Below are 18,763 nucleotides of genomic sequence, written 5' to 3'. Positions count from 1 at the left end.
TCCCAAATTCTGATAAGTGGTATTTTCATTTTCATTTAATTAAAATATTTTTAAAATTTTTTTGACATTTCTTTGACATGTTATTTAGAAATATGTTGTTAATGTCCAGATGTTTTGGGATTTTGCAGCTATCTTTCTGTTTGATTTCTAGTTTAATTCCAATGTGGACTGAGAGCATATATTGTATAATTTCTATTCTCTTAAGTTTAAGGGGTGTTTTAATGCCCAGAATGTGGTCTATGTTGATGAATGTTCTGTGCAAGCTTCAGAAGAATGCGTATTTTTCTGTTGGATGGAGTAGTCTATAGGTGTCAATTATATCCAGCTGATTGATGGTGGTGTTGTGTTTTTAACTCTGTCCTTACTGATTTTCTCCCTGCTGGATGTGTCAATTACTAAAAGAATGGAGTGTTGAAGTCTCCAAGTATAATAGCAGATTTGTTTTTTTCTCTTTGCATTTCTATAAGTTTTTGTCTTAAGTATTTTGATACTGTTGTTAGATACATACACAATAAGGATTACTGTATCTTTCTTGGAAAGTTTACCATTTAATCGTTATGTAATACCTTTTTTATTTCTGATAATTTTCCTTGCTTTGAAGTCAACTTTGTCTGAAATTAACATGACTACTCCAGCTTTTTTTGCTTACTGTTTAGTGTCATATATCTTTCTCCATCCCTTTACTTTTAATTTAGTTGTATCTGTATTTTATATTTAAAGTGGATTTCTCATAGATAACATATAGTTAGACCCAATCTTTTTTTTTTTTTTCTAAAGAAAATCCATCCTAATAGTCTTTTAATTGATATGTTTGGTTATTAGCATTTAATGCGATAATTGACATGACTTAGATTAATACCTACATAATAAGTGTTTTCTATTCTTGCCCCCTGTTCTTTTTTTTTTTTTTTTTGTCTTCCACTATTTTTCTGCTTTCTGTGGCTTTAATTGAGCACTTTATATGATTTCATTTTCTCTTCTCACAACATATTCCATTTTCTCTGCTCTCAGGAAATTTATATTTAAAAATTTAGTTTTTTAGAAGGAGGATAAAGCAAGGAATAAAAACTTCTTAATGATAGCCCTCGAGTTTGCAATATACATTTACAATTAATCTTAACTCACTTTTAAATAACACTGTGCCACTTCAGAACCAGTGCAGGTAACTTAAAATCAAACATTTCCAGTTCCTTCCTGTTATCCTTTATAGAATTGCTATCATTCATTTCACTTATCTGTAAACTGTAATCAACCAACACATTGTTGCTGTTACTATTTTGAACAATCTGTGATCTGTTAGATTAAGAATATTAAACCATTTTATATTACTTTTATTAATTTATTATTTAACTCTTCCTTTCTTTATGTAGATCCTATTTTCTGCTGTATCATTTTTATTCTCTGTGATGAGCTTGTTTTAACACATTTTATGTCTCTTCAGTTTTTACTTTGGTGAGAAAGTATTTTTTTTTCTATCTAATTTTTCACCCTGAGAACCTGGTGGGGCTCTTGGAGGTAAAACTCAGCAAAGTACAGGAGACCTCTTAGGCCTGGGCCCCTAGGAGTTGCTTTTGGTTTATTTTTTATTTTTTATTTGTTGTTGTTGTTGTTGTTGTTTAATCTCTCAAACTAGCCTATCACTCAGTGTCTGGCAATTAGGCAGTTATCCTTGAAGCATCCCTACTGGTTGCTGGCTCCAGCAGGTATTTCTTTTCCTCGTATGCGGTGATTCTCTGTGTTTGCCTGTCTGTAGATTTCAGTATGGTGGATTGCCCTGGGACCTCAATTTTCTGATGCATCTATGGAAGAGTTGTTGGTTTTCTGTTTGCTCAGCTTTTTTCTCACTGTGAGCATGGTAGTGACAACTTCCAAACTCTCTATTTGCTAACCAGAAACCCGAGACATCTCTAATCTGGTTTTAACTGTTGAAATGGCTCCCTGCTTTTTAGAAGTTGAACTATATCTAGATTTTCAGCATATATAGCCATCTCCTATGATACCGTCTCTCCTTTAGCCCTCAGGTCGTCTTAGTTCTACAGGTACCTCTATCTTTTATGCTCATCAAGGGTCTTTAGGTCAATGCATCTCTAGTTATTTTGATTGTCTGAAGCTTGTACTCTGAAATATTCCTCAGAAAGGTATCAAGAGAATAATATTCCCAGAGTTTTTCCTGTGGGTAGTACGTAAAAATTTGTGTTCTTTTTACATGAAAGTCAATTTTACAGGTTGGGGACTCACAGTTTCTTTTCTGGAGTGTTGTTGATGTGTTACTCTGTTTCTTCTGGCATAAAGCATTGTCCGAAAGTCTGGTGATACAATTTTATTTCCTGTAATTTTACTAGAGTATGACTTGGTTTAGGGTATAGTTCATTCTGGTCTGATTATTTCCCAGGTATGTAGTATGCTCTTTAAAGTTTGAAAATTGTATGAGTCCGTTTTCATACTGCTATAAAGAACTGCTCGAGATGGGCAATTTATGAAGGAAAGAGGTTTAATCAACTTACAGTTCAGCATGGCTGGGGAGACCTCAGGAAACTTAACAATCATGGCAGAAGGGGAAGCGAGGTGCCTTTTTCACAAGGCAGAAGGAAGAAGAAGTGCTGAGCGAATGGGGAAGAGCCCTTTATAAAAACATCAGATCTCATGAGAACTCACTATGAGGAGAACAGCATGGGGGCAGCCACCACCATGATTCAGTTACCTCCACCTGGTCTCTCCCTTGACATACGAGGATTATCAGTTCAAGATGAGATTTCGGTGGGAACACACAGCCTAACCATATCAAAACTTTTAAATTTTTATTTCAAGAAAGTATTTTTATTGTGATTTTTAGTCTATGAGCTCTTATGTTCTTCTTTAGGGTTTTTTGGGGTCTGTATGTTGAACTTTTTGCCCGTCCTTAATATTTGTCACTTTCTCCCAGATCCCCGTTCCTGCTTCATTTCTTTGTTTTAAAAGAAATCCCTCATGCCTGTAATCCCAGCACTTTGGGAGGCTGAGGCAGGTGGATCACCTGAGGTCAGGAGTTTGAGACCAGCCTGGCCAACATGGTGAAACCCCGTCGCTACTAAAAATACAAGAATTAGCCAGGCGTGGTGGAGGGCACCTATAATCCCAGCTACTCGGGAGGCTGAGGCAGAAGAATCGCTGGAACCTGGAAGGCAGAGGTTGCAGTGAGCCGAGATCGTACCACTGCACTCCAGTCTGGGCAATAGAGCGAGATTCCATCTCAAAAAAAAAAAGAAATCCCCACTTTAACTTCTGTTTCTTGTAAAGTATTATGTATTGTGTTTATTTGTTTTTATATGTCTTTGAATTTAGCTTTCATTTCTGAAATTTTTTTTTGTTTCTAATTTTTTTCTCAAGTTTTGTCCCTTTATTACTGAATTTTTGGAAATTGGATTTATGTTTCTGTTTTATGTCATATATCATTGTTGTAATGTCTTTTTATCTTGTTTTGAAATAGTCAATTATAGTTTTGCCCTGTTTTCTGAGCATCTTTTTGGTTAGTGAGCTTTCATGGTCAATGATGTTCTTCTACACTTTCTTTTTCCTTTTATTCCGTAATAACTTTATGGGATTTGCTCCCAATATTTTTTATGTCACTCATTTTAAATGAAATTAATTTTCCTAAACTTTCAGAGGAAGGCCTAATTCCAGATAGCTTTTTTAACTTTACAGAGCTCTGTCCTCTGGTTGATTTTATGTAGTATTCAAAATATACTGGCTTGCTTTCAGATGACTTGGTTCAGTCCTTCTGCCCACTTTTATCTGGATCTTCTTTATCCTTGGTCTCTTCTTTTTTCTCTCTTTGTAAAAATGTTTAATTTTTACTTACTGCTCCTTGTGGAGTAGGGCTACCCTATAGGCAGTGTGCCTCTGTCCTTGGTCTCTATTATTTCTGTCTTATCCAGCTTTGATTCTCAGCCCTGTCCTGTAAGGGAGCCCTAGGTGGTCAGTTTCCAGGTCACAGGGCCTAGACTTGTCCTGATCCATCAGACCCTACTGCAGGCCCTGCTGTGGGAATGGACAAACCCTTCCTAATTTCAGCTGCTCTTCTCACAGAGGTCTTCTGGGCTTTCTGGTGAATTTGTTTAGCTATTTGGGGGTTCTCTGTTCTCAAGTTGTTAGACACTCCTTGGGTTCTCTCTGCTTTCATCACATACGTGCTGATATCACACCAGTCTTCGGGTTATTGGTAGCTTGTCCTCATCTACGTGTATTTGGGAGTTTTTTGTGGGGATACTTTATTACCTAGTTTTGTTGCAAATCGTGTCCTTGAATTTTTTCTTGCTGCCTAGTTTCTCTGTTTTGATGTAGGGTTTCAGGATTCCTAAAATCTGCCATGCTGCCTCCACGTTTCCTGCACCTACACTTTTTCCCCGTTGGTACAGTGGGGAAAATATCCTTCTCCTGAAGTGAAGGAAAATGTGTATCTAGTATCTGATGCAGACCAGGTACTCAAAAAATGATCATTGTGATGAACAGTTTGGCAGTTTCACCCTTGTTGAGCCAAGGCATATAGTCTGTTTTGAAGCTGCCATTGTGGGAGCTCTGATGAGGTGGGGATTTGGGGGTAAAGAGTCTAATGGGTCTTTGGGGTGAGGAAAGAACACGAGGATCAGGGTGTGTGTGTGTCACTGATGGCAGATTTGTTTGCTGCATCTGTGCATGTTGAGAGAAAGGCAGAAGGAATGGACTGGAGCAGGATTGGGAGAAAAGACATCATACATGGTGAAGATCTAGGAAAACCCTGGAGCAGATCAGAAGAAACAAACCTAGGTTTGACTTAGGGGCCGGTTGATTATCAGTGTCAATCTAGGTGACTGGTTACAGGATTGGAGAAGGCAACACATGGAGACCAGGATAAGGGATGACGTGGGGAGAGAATCAAAATCCAAGGTTAAAAATAATGGTTGAGCTGCCTCTGAGATCAAATCATGTTCTGCCTTCTGGTAAGAGCAGGTGCACACTATGGTCTTCTAATATTTAGTGACTTTTGAGGGACTTAGAACTTTTAGAGCTCCAAGAGTCATGTGGCTTTTGTACAGGCAGCAGGTTTAGGATTCCAACTCCTCCTGCTTGGAAAGGAGCTTTGCTTTTCCCAGGGAAATATGGGGCCAGGTTCAGGTGAGAAGTATGGGGGAAAGTTGAGGCAGACGCAGAGAGCTGCTGCTCAACGGAAGAATGGAGAGTCATAGAGAAACGTCTGACATCAGACCCTGGCAATAGAGTGCCGGTGCCCCACCTGAGTGGCTTGTTTATTGCTAGCGGTCCCGGGGGTTGAAGAAACACCCTATTTTCTGAAATGCAAAGTGTGCACAGTTAATACCATTCATGTCTTAACTTTGGCAAAAAAAGAACCTGTGTACGTACTTAAACTCCTTCTTGCCTTTTGAACATCATCAAATGCCATGCAATTGGCAAATTGTGGATGCAACCAGTGGCATGTTTGTTTAGCCAGTAAAACAGTATCAGAATTAATCAACTTCTTGTTTGGAAACAGCTTTTAGGGGATTCTCTCTACTTACTAGTTCTGAAATCACAGGCAAGTTACATAACCTCTTGTGTCTCATTTTTCTCATCTAAATTTGAGAGGGAAGAAGATACTACTACTGTTGCCTTGTAGGGTTATTGTGAGAAGTAGGTAAATTGATAAAGTTCTTAGAACTGTACCAGTCATGTTTTAAGCATTTGGTAAGCATTAGCTATTGCTGTTTGTTATTGCCTTATTTTGTTTGAACTTTTTTTTTTTTTTGAGACTGAGTCTCACTCTGTCACCCAGCCTGGAGTGCAGTGGTGCAATCTCAGCTCACTGCAACCACCGCTGCCTGGGTTCAAGCCATTCCCCTGCCTCAGTCTCTCGAGTAGCTGGGATTACAGGCACCCATCACCACACCTGGCTAATTTTTGTATTTTTAGTGGAGATGAGGTTTCACCATGTTGGCCTGGCTGGTCTCGAACTCCTGACCTCAGGTGATCTGCCCGCCTTGGCCTCCCAAAGTGCTGGAAATACAGGTGCGAGCCACCCCACCGGGACTATTTTAACATTTTTGATTCTAATGAGCAGTTAGGTAAAGTGCTCAGCACAACACAGTGATGTAGTGGTCATTGCGTAAATATTCTTTTTTCTCTCTTTTGTTTCATTTTAAAGATGAGGAATTTGTGCTGCAGAATAATCCAGTGATTTTCTTGGGATCTCATGGGGTGACAGGACCGGTCTCACCTACTAGGAACTGTGCATTCTTTGCTTTTGTGTCTTATTTTATTCTAGATAGGAAGGACTTTTCCATTCAGGTTTATATTATTTTTATTATGGTTGGAATTCCTGTCATAAAGGAAATTCCATCCAGGTGTCAATATTATTTTTCCAGTTTGCAAGGAAGAAGCTCAAGATTTAGAATGTGGAAAACTTGGTTGTACTCTGTTCTGATTCTGGTGGCCTGTGGAATCTTAGAAGAATACCTTTACTTCTCTGGCCCCCTGTTTTCTTATCTGTAAATTGAGGAGCTTAAGTTCTTTGATTTCTCGGGTTCGTTTGGCTCTAACATTCTACAACTATGATTTCTAAAACTACATACATCTTGTGTTACACAAATAAAATAGTCTGTGCTAGAAAAATTAGTCAATACAAGCAAACCAAAAAGAAAAAGGAGGAGACAGAGGAGGAAGGTAGTTAGATATAAAATAAAAGGGACTTTGGTCCTTGAAGAGTTTATTAACCCTAAAAAGATTTTCAGCACTTGCCTTGTATTGGGAGTTTCCAAGCAGCTTGCTACTTTTATGGTACAAGTCTTCTGCCTGTCAGAGTTCTCCAGAGAAATAGAATCCATAGGCAATATATATATGGAGATTTATTATGGAAATTGGCCCAGGCGATTATGGAGGCTAAGAAATTCCATGATGTGCTGTCTACAAGCTGGAGAACCTGGAAAGTTGGTGATGATTAGTCCAAGGCCAAAGGCTGGAGAGTCACGGGAGGGGTGCGTATCAGTGATGCAAGTCCCAGAATTTCAAGGCTCAGGAACCAGGAACTCTAATGTCTGATGGCAGGAGAAGATGGATCTTCATGAATTCTCCCTTCCTCTGCCTTTTTATTCTGTGAGTCGCTCAATGAATTGGTTATTGCTCACCTGTATTGTGAGGGTGGGTCTTCTTTACTTAGTCCCCTGATTCAAATGCTAATCTCTTCTGGAAACACTCTCATAGACCGTGGAAAAGAACTTTTTACCAGCTATCTGGGTATCTCGTAGCCTGGTCAAGTTGACAACATTCACCATCACGTTCTGTATTGTATCCTAGTGTTTTATTTCATCTCCTTATTGCAGAGGAAGCTCATTGAGGGCAGCAACTGCATCTCACTCATATTCAATCCCTGTCCCACCAAAGAAGTACAGTGGCTTGCAGAGTAGTTGTAACTCACCAAGTTTTGTTAATAGCATCCAAAGACTGCATCTCTTAGGTGGCTTACTATATTTTTCTCTTTAATTCTCCCAGGCATCTTCAGAAATAGTTTTTTATGTGTATTTTCTCCTGGAGCAAAAACTATAAAATGATGTGTTTGGACAGGAATGATGTGGGCTCCATAATTTAAATACCGGTGTCTTGGGTCTGTCTGTCTTCTTTCTGCTTAATGTCCTGATGGGCTGAAAGACTCCAATTAGTGACCAGCTCATGGGAGGGTTCTCAAGATAGGTGAATTTGCTGCTCTTATGTGTAGAAACAGGGGCGGTCTTTTTTTTTCAGTTGTCATATGTTCCGTTGTTTTATTGTTGATTGAGAGATGACTTAATTGTGATTGATAGACCCTTTATCTGTACCTAGTAGAATTCTGTCAAGTATTCAAAATTTCAAGTGTTTTGAAAACTTACTACTGAAGAGTTTCAGTAACCCTGAACAATAATTAGTTGTGAACTAAGGAAAAGCTTTCATCCCACAGTGATATTTTAAAAGTTTTAACTTATGAACAAAATTCAAAAGAAAGGTTTCTATGATTCTGGGTGTGTTGATGAATATAATATTTTTATTATTTATTGATATCAAATATTTTATTGTCTGTCTTCATTTTAATACATTGTCAGAACCTGCATACGCAAGTAGATCAGAATCTGTGTCCTACTACCAAGGGTGAAATAACTTTAGCCATGCGACATGGGCAGGCATTTTCAGCAGCATGACGGAGATGCAGAGCTCAAGTTGGTCAGCATTGCTGCCCGGTGCTGACATCTGGCCAGCTTCCACCTTCCTGTGGAACCTCTGATGAGGGTTATTTAAAGCTGTGGCTGTTTCTAGTCCACCAGGGAACCAAAATGGAAAAGCCATTTACACCATGCTACATGTTAAGATCCAGTTAATTCTTTGTGGACTAGAACTCTGGGATGATTTGCATTAACATGGCTGTCTCTGTGCACAACTGCAGAGGGTTCTGTCTACAATGCAATCTGTAGAATCTTGCAGAATTGGAATAGTGCACCCTGCAGTGGTAGAACAAGGTGGCCTCCTTTGAATGTCCCAGAAGGTATGGTGGTTCTTCCAGCATGTTACATTTGAAACCACAAGAGGTGTGAAACAGCACTGGCCGCGCACGGTGGCTCATGCCTGTAATCCCAGCACTTTGGGAGACTGAGGCGGGCGGATCATGAGGTCAGGAGTTCAAAAACAGTTTGGCCAACATAATGAACCCCGTCTCTACTAAAAATACAAAAATTAGCCAGGTGTGGTGGTGCGTGCCTGTAGTCCCAGCTACTCGGGAGGCTGAGGCACGAGAATCGTTTGAACCCGGGAGGCAGAGGTTGTAGTGAGCCGAGGTCATGCCACTGTACTTCAGCCTGTGACAGAGTGAGACTCTGTCTCAAAACAGCAAACAAAAAAGTGATGAACTCTTTGCGAATAGCAAGACCTCTTTAATGGCTTCCATTTGGAATGCACAATCTTTGAGCTGAACTGGTGATTGCAGTCCAGTTTTTATGACCAACGTTACAGAACCATTCATTTAGAGTCCAGGATGGCCAGTGCTCACCCATGAGAAGATCTTAGAAACTTCCAAGCTCAGTTTCATTTTGTGTGTTTTCAGGTCTCATTTCCCGTGTCTTTTCCTGGCTTTGATCCCCCCCTCTCTCTGGATGTAAGTGCCATTCTGTGAAGCTAGAACTTTTTCCCATCTCTGAAGTGCTACTAAAGGAATCATTTGCTTCCTAATTTGCCAGATTGAAAGCTCTGGAGACAAGTTCCAGAGTGCCACATCTCTGTGATATGTTGGGCCACCTTGAGAACAAGTCAGTAACATCATATTACAGGGCTGTGGATTGTATCCTGCTTATTTTTCCTTCCTTATGTTGCTTCCTTTATCCTGAAGAAGAGGAAAAAAGCAGTACCTATTTCAAATACTGATTATCTGCTTCCATGAGTTATCTAGACATAATGATTCTTTTTCTAGGAGTTTTAGTTTTTTGATTTTTTTTTTTCTTTTTTTTTTGAGACGGAGTCTTGCTCCGTTGCCTAGGCTGGAGTGCAGTGGTGCGATGTCAGTCACTGCAACCTCTGCCTCCTGGTTTCAAGCGATTCTCCTGCCTCAGCCTCCCAAGTAGCTGGGACTACAGGTATGCACCACCATGCCCAACTAATTTTTTGTACTTTAGTAGAGACGGGATTTCACCATGTTGAACAGGCCAGTCTTGAACTCCTGAGCTCAGTCTGCCCACCTCGGCCTCCGAAAGTGCTGGGATTGTAGGCATGAGCCACCACATCTGGCCAGTTCTTTGATTGTTTTTTGTTTTTGTTTTTAATTTTTCTTTTTTTTTTGACAGATGGCTCATGCCTGTAATCAGCACTTTGGGAGGCCAAGGCAGGTGAATCACCTGAGGTCAGGAGTTCGATACCAGCCTGGCCAACATGGTGAAACCTCGTCTCTACTAAAAATACAAAAATTAGCTGGGTACGGTGGGGCACGCTTGTAACCCCAGCTACTCGGGAGGCTGTGGCACGAGAATTGCTTGAACCTGGGAGGTGGAGGTTATTATAGTGAGCCAAGATCATGCCACTGCGCTCCAGCTAGTTCTTTGATTTTTCTGAATTTACTGCATTAAAATACCACTCCTTCCAGGTTCTATCCTGTATTAGTACGTTCTCACACTGCTATAAAGAACTGCTTGAGGCTGGGTAGCTTCTGAAGAAAAGAGGCTTAATTGACTCATAGTTCCACAGGCTGTACCTAGAAGCATGGCTGAGAGGCTTCAGAAAACGTACCATCATGGTAGAAAGCAAAGGGGAAGCAATCACGTCATCTCATGACGGGAGCAGGAGAAAGAGAAAGCAAAGAAGGAGGTGCTAACACACTTTCAGACAACCAGATCTGGTGAGAACTCACTCACCATCATGAGAAAGGCAAGGAGGGAGTCCACCCCCATGATCCAATCACTTCCCACCAGGTCCCTCCCTCAACGCAGAGGATTACAATTCAACATGAAATTTGGGAGAGGACACAGAGCCAGACCCTATCATATGCCTTCCTTGTTTTTCATCTCTGTGCTCAGATAAGCCTGGGATGGATTCCATCACCCATGAGTTGCATAGGTCCCCTGGGTGCATGGTGTACTCTGTACCCTAAAGCATTTCTCCGTTACGTCTTACAGTAAGTAACATCTCTTTCTGAACTGCTATTGTCCTTAGTGAATCTACCTCCCAGTGTCCATGATTCTTTTACACCTAGCGTGTTAAGTGGTTGGTCCATATTCTCTGTTCTGTAAGTTGGGTGATCGTGTAGCTTATCCTCCAAACCAGGACATTTTTTAGAGGGACAGCTGGTGTAACCCGAGACCATTTCAGGCTAATCAGGATGTGTGATCCATGCTGCCTCTAAGAGAATCTCCAAGGTAGAGACGGCCGGTGCTCTGAGTGTGATCGGTAAATATCCAGTCAATAAGTGCCTGCGTGAGTCCTTGATTGTCTTTCTTGTGAAATTATTGAACCAACGAATTCCTTTTGAGCTTTTTCGTGCTGATTCCCTTCCTGGCTCAAGAATAAAAATATCATACATCATAGGTACAGTGCCAGCAATCTCACCCTGCCCCCACACCCAACACATGCTTCCCTCCCAATGATTTTGCTTCCCACTGTTCATTTTGGCCTGATCCAACGTTCACCTAAATAATATTCCTAAAGAGGCTAGAGATAGAATGATAACCAAGGCACTGTAGCATTTAACTGTGTACGTCGACACATTTTCTCAGTTATTGAGTTGAATTTTGAAATGTATTCTATTCTGAAGATGCCCGGATAAAGCATAGTTGAATATTGCTTTAGGAATTTTAATAACAGTTTGTTCTCACTGCTTTGGGGGAGCTCATTCTGAACGGTGTCTGGTTAGCAGGAGCATTAGAGGATGTTATTAACACAGCAGAAGATCTACCAGATGTGATTACGGTCAGCAAGGCACCGCTAGCGGGTCAGTGGTACTGCCTGCTCCCGTTTTCCCGACGTGTTCAGCGGGGGCAGCTTTTGTACTTTTAAATAACCCTTTCTATTTCAGTAGACCTTTTCTTCCTTCTTTTCTAACAGCGCAATTTCCATACAAGACTCACAATGAACTCACCATTCCCGAGTGGAAAGGAGTGACTGGTTGTATAAATACGTCTGTCTCCACTTGGTCTTTGCCTGTCCCGGCTTTGTGGGGGTCTATTGATTCTTTCAACTTCGCTGCCCTCCCTGTAGACCCGACCTGCAGTCCTTTGTTGCCCTCAAGATTTTTCTCAAAGATCTTTTATTAACTTTTTCTTTTCTTCTCTTGTTTTTATTCCTCTTACCTACTTTAGCATGTGGCCCCGTGGCAAGAGTGAGAAAGAAAAATACACTCTAGTGGTGTGATCAGGTGAAGCAACTACTGAATTTCTTTTCTCTATTAAAGGAAAAAAAAAAAGAAAACACAACTTTTGAACGTTTTTAGTTTCTCTCCTGCTAAGTGTTTGTTGAAAGGACACAATGAAATGACTGAAAAGAACCAGTTTTCCCTCATTAAATCTGTCCTTGTGAACCTAAGCTTGTGAACTTTGCACTTTTTTGAGAAGAACAACATTTTTTTCCCTTCTGATTAGTTGCTTGTGCTATTTTAGAAGAAATTAAGGCAGGGAAGATGGGAGTACCTTCAGTTTTCTTTTGATTTCAGTGACTCTCAAATGGATGGTCTATGGGTGCGAGAGACTGCTAATTGCCAGTTTCAGCTCACCCATCTTTCTTGGTAATAAAACACCTAATTTTTACCTGGCACGTGGTCATCCAGAAGCCAGACTTGTAGCTAGGCATCACTGTGTTACTAAATTTTGATTACTTGCTTGTAAGTGGAAATACCGTGTACAACTTCTTGGATGTGTCCTGAAGGAAGAAGCCTTCTTTATCCTTTCCTTTTACCTGAGAGGAATGTCGATGTGATGGCTGAGCTCAGGCTGTCATCTTGGGCCAGGAGGTGTGTTTTAGTCAGCTCTGGCCGCTATAACAAAAATACTATACACTGGGTAACTTCAACAACAGAAATTTTTTATTTGTGGTTGTGAAGGCCAGAAATTCCAAGACCAAGGTACTGACAGATGCAGTGTCCGGTGAGGGCTCTCTTACTAGTTTGTGGCAGGCCACCTGCTTGTATCCTCACCCAGTGGAGAAAGAGATCATGTCTCGCATGTCTCCTCTTATGAAGGCACTAACCTCATTCATGAGGGCTCTACCCTCATGACCTAATCACCTCCCAAAGACTCCACCTCCCGATACCATACACGGGGGATTAGGGCTTCTGTATATGAATTTTTTGGGGAAAAAATCCCCAAATGTACAGTCCCTACCAAGGTAGGAGCCATGCACAGGGGATGGCTTGGTAACAGGAAACCAGGGGCCTCTAGACTGCCTATGTGTAAGTGAGAGAGAGACTCCTGTTTTGTATAACTCCTGTTAAGTGTCATTTGCTCTTACATGAAATGAAGCTGAGCATAATCTTAACTGATACATCTATGGATCTATTTAATAATCTTGTTTGTTATCAGGGATTTCTGGGGAGACTTTTTTCATGTCAGACTATATATCTCAGGGATAGAGCAATGCTTTGTCTGGTGGACAGAAAAATCTGAACTCTTAGAAATAAAAATGTGTGAGATTTCTGCAGCGTGTAACATCTTAACCATCATGTGGGAAACCGCCATCGGGATTCTGTATAAAAGCCACAAAAATGCCTTCTTCCCCTTGGCCTCTTTCTGTCCCATTCTGTAACAATTCAATCCTAAAGCCATTAACTGGGTGTATTAGTTTGTTTTCACACTGCTAATAAAGAGATACCAAGACTGTGTAATTTATAAAGAAAGAGGTTTAATGGACTCACAGTTCCACATGGCTGGAGAGGCCTCACAGTGATGGGAGGAGACGAAGGAAGAGCAAAGGGACATCTTACAGGGGGCAGGTAAGAGAGTGTGTGCAGGGGAACTCCCATTTATATAACCATCAGATCCCATGAGACTTATTTACTGTCATGCAAACAGTATGGGGAAGCCCCCAGCCCCCGCCCCGTGATTCAGTTATCTCCATCTGGCCCTGCCCTTGACAAGTGGGGATTATTAAAATTCAAGGTGAGATTTGGGCGGGGACACAGCCTAACCATATCAGTGGGACAGGAAAACCCTATCAGTGGGACAGGAGGCATTCAGGGGTGGCCTGTGGGGGAGCATTGGCACCTTAGTGGGTGAGCAGAGCAGCCATCTAAGGGTTGGGCAAGTTGGGGCCCAGGCAGAGTGAGGAGGGCGTCCTGGTGGAGGTGGCCTGGCATGAAGTTTAGTATCAGGGCAGAGTAAGGAGGAGGGGGTGATGGGGAGATTGGTTGCTGTAGTGGAACAAGTGTTGGATAATTGAAAGGGCTCCCAAGATTCCACAGCGCCTGCTCACATGAGGACTTAATAGGAGCACAGAAGGTGGTTCAGCTGGAGGAAGAAAGCACAAGCCAGCACTGGTGACCCAAGAGACTCACTGGTATGGCTTCATAGGACACATTTTGTCTCCAGATTATGAATCATCAAGATGTGTCCAAGGAATCTTGGTGTCAGGAGAGCCTGGGCAAAAACATGGAGTGCTGTCTTCTGTGCTTGGCCAGTCAGCAAGCCAGCCTAGGCCCTGTGACCAGGTGTAAGGCATCAGTCCGATCCGCACCTCCCTGAGTGGTCTAAGCAAGCTGGCCCTGGGGACCACCAGGGGCGTTTTTAACTTTAAACTGGCCCACTCCTCCTTATCTTGATTAAGAGTCAGTACCAAACTTCCAGGGGTCCTTGCAGATGAGCATAGAGCTGTCCCGGTTTCACTGTAAGATAACCGTTTTATGCAGCTTTATAGAAGGGTGTTTATTAAATAAGTAAACGGTTTAAAGACCATAGAAGTGGAGTTCTCGTCGTTAGAGGAGAGAATTACAAATACGGGAAGAGAGAAAACTAGAATGAGCCCTGAGATGTATTGGAATTGGGTAGATTGGGGTGAACATAGGGTGTTTAAAAATAGAAATAGACAGTGAAATCAATATAGGTGTTAGGAGTGTGTGTATTTCCTAGCTCTGACCACTCAGAGGGGCCGAGAGTACCTAACTCCTCACCCTGGCCCATAGCAGTGAGCACATCTAGTGCCTGAATTTTGGCTTATAAATATTACTTCCCACAAAGAGGAACCAGACGTCATGGGAGAAATGGCTGATTCCATGGCTGTGGCAGAAAAAAATACAAGATGAACCTGAATATCTTGTGTCAGAAGGCAAGAAAGTGCTGCAAGAATGAGGGGGCGTGTCAAAAGGACTAAGAAGCCAGCTTGGATGGACTCATACTGGCCAAATCAGGGACAATTTGAACAGCACTGTAAATAATAATGATAAATTATAACCCGTCAGCTAAAAGAGCAAGCTGCAAAGCCTTGCAAGTATAACTAAATAAACCATGATCTCCCAGCACCAGTGCTGTTGACCTTTCGAACTGGATAATTCTTTGTCGCAGGTTGGGCTGCCTTGCGTAATGTAGGATGTGTGACAGCATCCCTGGTTTCCATCCACTACACCAGTGCTTGACACTAGTGCCATCCAGCAGACAGAAAATGCCAGCCACCAATGAAATTGTAGATTTTCTAGTGGCCACAGTTGTTACAATCCAAAATGTCTCCAGACAGTGCCAGATATCTCAGTTCGGGCGGGGGGACAAAGTTGCCTTGACTGGGGACCAGAAGACACAAGAATAAGTTTAGAGTTTGGTGAGGAACAGGATACTGACATTGTATCAAAGCACCCTTCCTCCTTTTCCCAAATTTACTAATTACAAGAGGAGAAATCAAGACATTGGCAATGGAGAAGCCAGGCAGACTTCAGCGATCAAAGTGAAGATCCTTATCAGTGGGATAAATGGAAGTCGTATGTCCTAGGTAGGGTGCCATGACAAGAACACTGTTTCTGCGATATCCCTGCCAAGGATGCTGATATGGTTTGGATCTGTGTCCCCACCAAATCTCATGTGGAATTGTAATCCCCAGTGTTGGAGGTGGGGCCTGGTGGGAGGTGACTGGATCATGGGGGCAGAGTTCTCATGAATGGGTTAGCACCATCCCTCCTGTATTAGGGTTCTCTAGAGGGACAGAACTAATAGCATATGTATACCTATATATGTGCATATACATATATATACCTATATATGCATATATATATGCATATACATATATGTGCATATATACGTATATGCACATATACACATATATACACATGTATATATATAAAAATCTATATATAGAGAGAGAGCACGCCAGAGTTTATTAAGTAGTATTAACTCACACGATCACAAGGTCCCACGATAGGCCATCTGCAAGCTGAGGAGCAAGGAAAGCCAGTCCAAGTCCCAAAGGTGAAGAATTTGGAGTCCGATATTCGAGGGCAGCAAGCATCCAGCCTGGGAGGAAGATGTAGGCTGGAAGGCTAAGCCAGTTAAGCCTTTTTCTGCCTGCTTTATATCCTGGCCATACTGGCAGCTAATTAGATGCTGCCCACCCAAAATTAAGGGTGGCTCTGCGTTTCCCAGCCCACTGACTCAAATGTGAATCTCCTTTGGCAGCACCCTCACAGACACACCCAGCATCAACACTTTGCATCCTTCAATCAAGTTGACACTCAGTATTAACCGTCACACCATTTTGGTACTGTATAGTGATAGAGTTCTCATGAGATCTAGTTGTTTAACAGTGTGTGGTACCTCCCCCTTACCCCCCACTTCCTCCTGCCCTGGCCATGTGATATGGTTTGGCTGTGTTCCCATCCAAATCTCATCTTGAATTTTAGCTCCAATGATTCCTACATGTCGTGGGAGGAACCTGGTAGGAGGCGATTGAATCATGGGGGTGGGGCTTTCCCATGCTGTTCTTGTGATAGTGAATAAGTCTCAGGAGATCGGATGGGTTTATGAAGGGCAGTTCCCCTGCATGTGCTCTCTTACCTGCTGCCATGTAAGATGTGCCTTTGCTTCTCCTTTGCCTTCTGCCATGATTGTGAGGCTTCCCAGCCATATGGAACTGTGAGTCCATTAAACCTCTTTCCTTTATAAATTACCCAGTCTCAATCTCGGGTATGTCTTTATTAGCAGCGTGAGAACAGACTAATACCTCATGTGAAGATGCCTGCTCCAGCTTTACCTTACGCCATGAGTAAAAGTTCCCTGAGGCCTCCCCAGAATCAGATGCTTCTATGCTTCCTGTACAGCCTGCAGAAGCATGAGCCATATAAACTTCTTTTCTTATAAGTTACTCAGTCTCAGGTATTTCTTTATAGCAATGCGAGAATGGACTAATACAGATGCATGAATCAAGAATCAACAAATGACACATCTCCAGCCTGGGCAACAGAGTGAGACCCCATTTCTAAAAAATAGAAAAAATTTGAATCAAGCAAGCATGGTGCTGTGAGCCTATAGTCTCAGCTGCTTGGGAGGCTGAGGTAGGAGGATTGCTTGAGCCTGGGAAGCTGAGGCTGCAATGAGCTGTAATTGCACCACTGCACCCCAGCCTGAGCAACAGAGCAAGGTCATGTCAAAAAAAAAAAAAAATTCTGCATAGAGGGACATAATATAAAACAATTGCCCCTGCAGTCTTCACAATTGCCAAGGTCACGAAAGTCAAGGAAAGAGAAATTGTCAGCCTAGAGGAGATGACAAACACCTGACAGCTACCCGCAACGTGAATTCTGAACCAGACCCTATTTCTTCCCTAAAATAAATAATTAGGAGAAACTTGGATTTGGAGAAACTTGGATGGGGGCTAGGATTAGATGGTCCTCATGTACTGGGTTAACTATTTTGGTGGTTGTATTGTGGTTATGTACATTTTTGCTTGTAGGAGGTATACCCTAGAGTTTATGGGGCGTCAGGCCAGCAAAATTAATCTCAGTGGTCCAAGCTGGGAAAACAGGTTTTTGTATTGCATTTTGAACTTCTCTGTAAGTTTGCAATGGTTTGAAAAAAAAAAAAAAAAAAAACATGCGGGCAGACTCGGTGGCCCACGCCTGTAATCCCAGCACTTTGGGAGTCCGAGGCGGGAGGATCATGAGGTCAAGAGATGGAGACCATCCTGGCCAACATGGTGAAACCCTATCTCTACTAAAAATACAAAAATTAACTGGACATGATGGCACACACCTGTACTCCCAGCTACCCTGGAGGCTGAGGCAGGAGAATCGCTTGAACCTGGGAGGCGGAAAGTGCAATGAGCCAAGATTGCGCCACTGTATTCCAACTTGGCGACAAGAGTGAGACTCAGTCTCAAAAAAAAAAAATCACAACAGTGTGGTCAGTAGAAGTGATGCATATTTTCTTCAAAGCATGCTGAGCCCCAACATCGAGACCCTTCCTGAGAAGAATTTTTGTCTTATCGGTTTAAGGAAAAACCTCTACTGCATTAATAGAATGTTCTTATAGAAATAATTTGGGAGACTGGACACAGTGGCTGATGCCTGTAATCCCAGCACTTTGGGAGGTTGAGGTGGGAGAATTACTTGAGCCCAGGAGTTTGAGACCAGCCTGGGCAAAATGGTGAGACCCACGTCACTACAAAAAATATAAAATTAGCCCTAACGCATGGTGGCACGCACCTGTGGTCTCAGCTACATGGGAGGCTGAGGCAGGAGAATCATTTGAACCTGGGAGGTGGAGGTTACAGTGAGCTGAGATTGTGCCACTGCACTCCAACCTGGGCAACGGAGTGAGACCCTGTCTCAAAAAAAAAAAAAAAAGGAAAAATTTACACACACACACGTGTATATGCATGTGTGTAAATGCTGACACATGCAGTGAAGTTTTAGACCCCAGACTAGAGGGCAGATCATGTCTCTCTTTTACTTTTGTGGCTGTGTATATATTTTCTTTATGTATAGTTAGAAAAACCATTCTTTAAGCAAACCTAATCTTACTGAGCAGATTAAACCGCCATGATAATGTTTGAAGCTGGAGAGCAATCTGCATTTCAAATCAGTGCTTCAAAATGTCAACCAAAATGTGTTTAGAAGAAATTGTGAAGGGTTTTAACTCCACTCATCTGATAGCATGGAGGGGAATTTCTGGATGGGCACCAAACATAGATGAAGCAGTAACACCGGTGGCCTTCTGCTAGATAAGTTTCTGTTTGGATGAAGTGTCGTCAAAAAAAATAATTAAAATTTTTTAGCACAGGTAAGGCCCCTGTGTACCTCTATACCCTTGGCTGGTCTTTCTGACTGGCACAGATAATTGAGATG

General features: G+C 42.0%; 1 protein-coding gene across 1 annotated transcript in view; it reads left to right on the top strand.

The window, feature by feature from the left end:
• Positions 1 to 18,763, top strand: part of RSU1 (Ras suppressor protein 1) — a 257,697-nt gene that overhangs the window by 15,573 nt on the left and 223,361 nt on the right.

This window comes from Trachypithecus francoisi, unplaced genomic scaffold, assembly GCF_009764315.1.
Source record: "Trachypithecus francoisi isolate TF-2019V2 unplaced genomic scaffold, Tfra_2.0 Lachesis_group9, whole genome shotgun sequence".
Lineage (NCBI taxonomy): Eukaryota > Metazoa > Chordata > Mammalia > Primates > Cercopithecidae > Trachypithecus > Trachypithecus francoisi.
The sequence above is the reverse complement of the archived record's forward strand: the minus strand, read 5'-3'. Positions and strand labels throughout refer to the sequence as shown.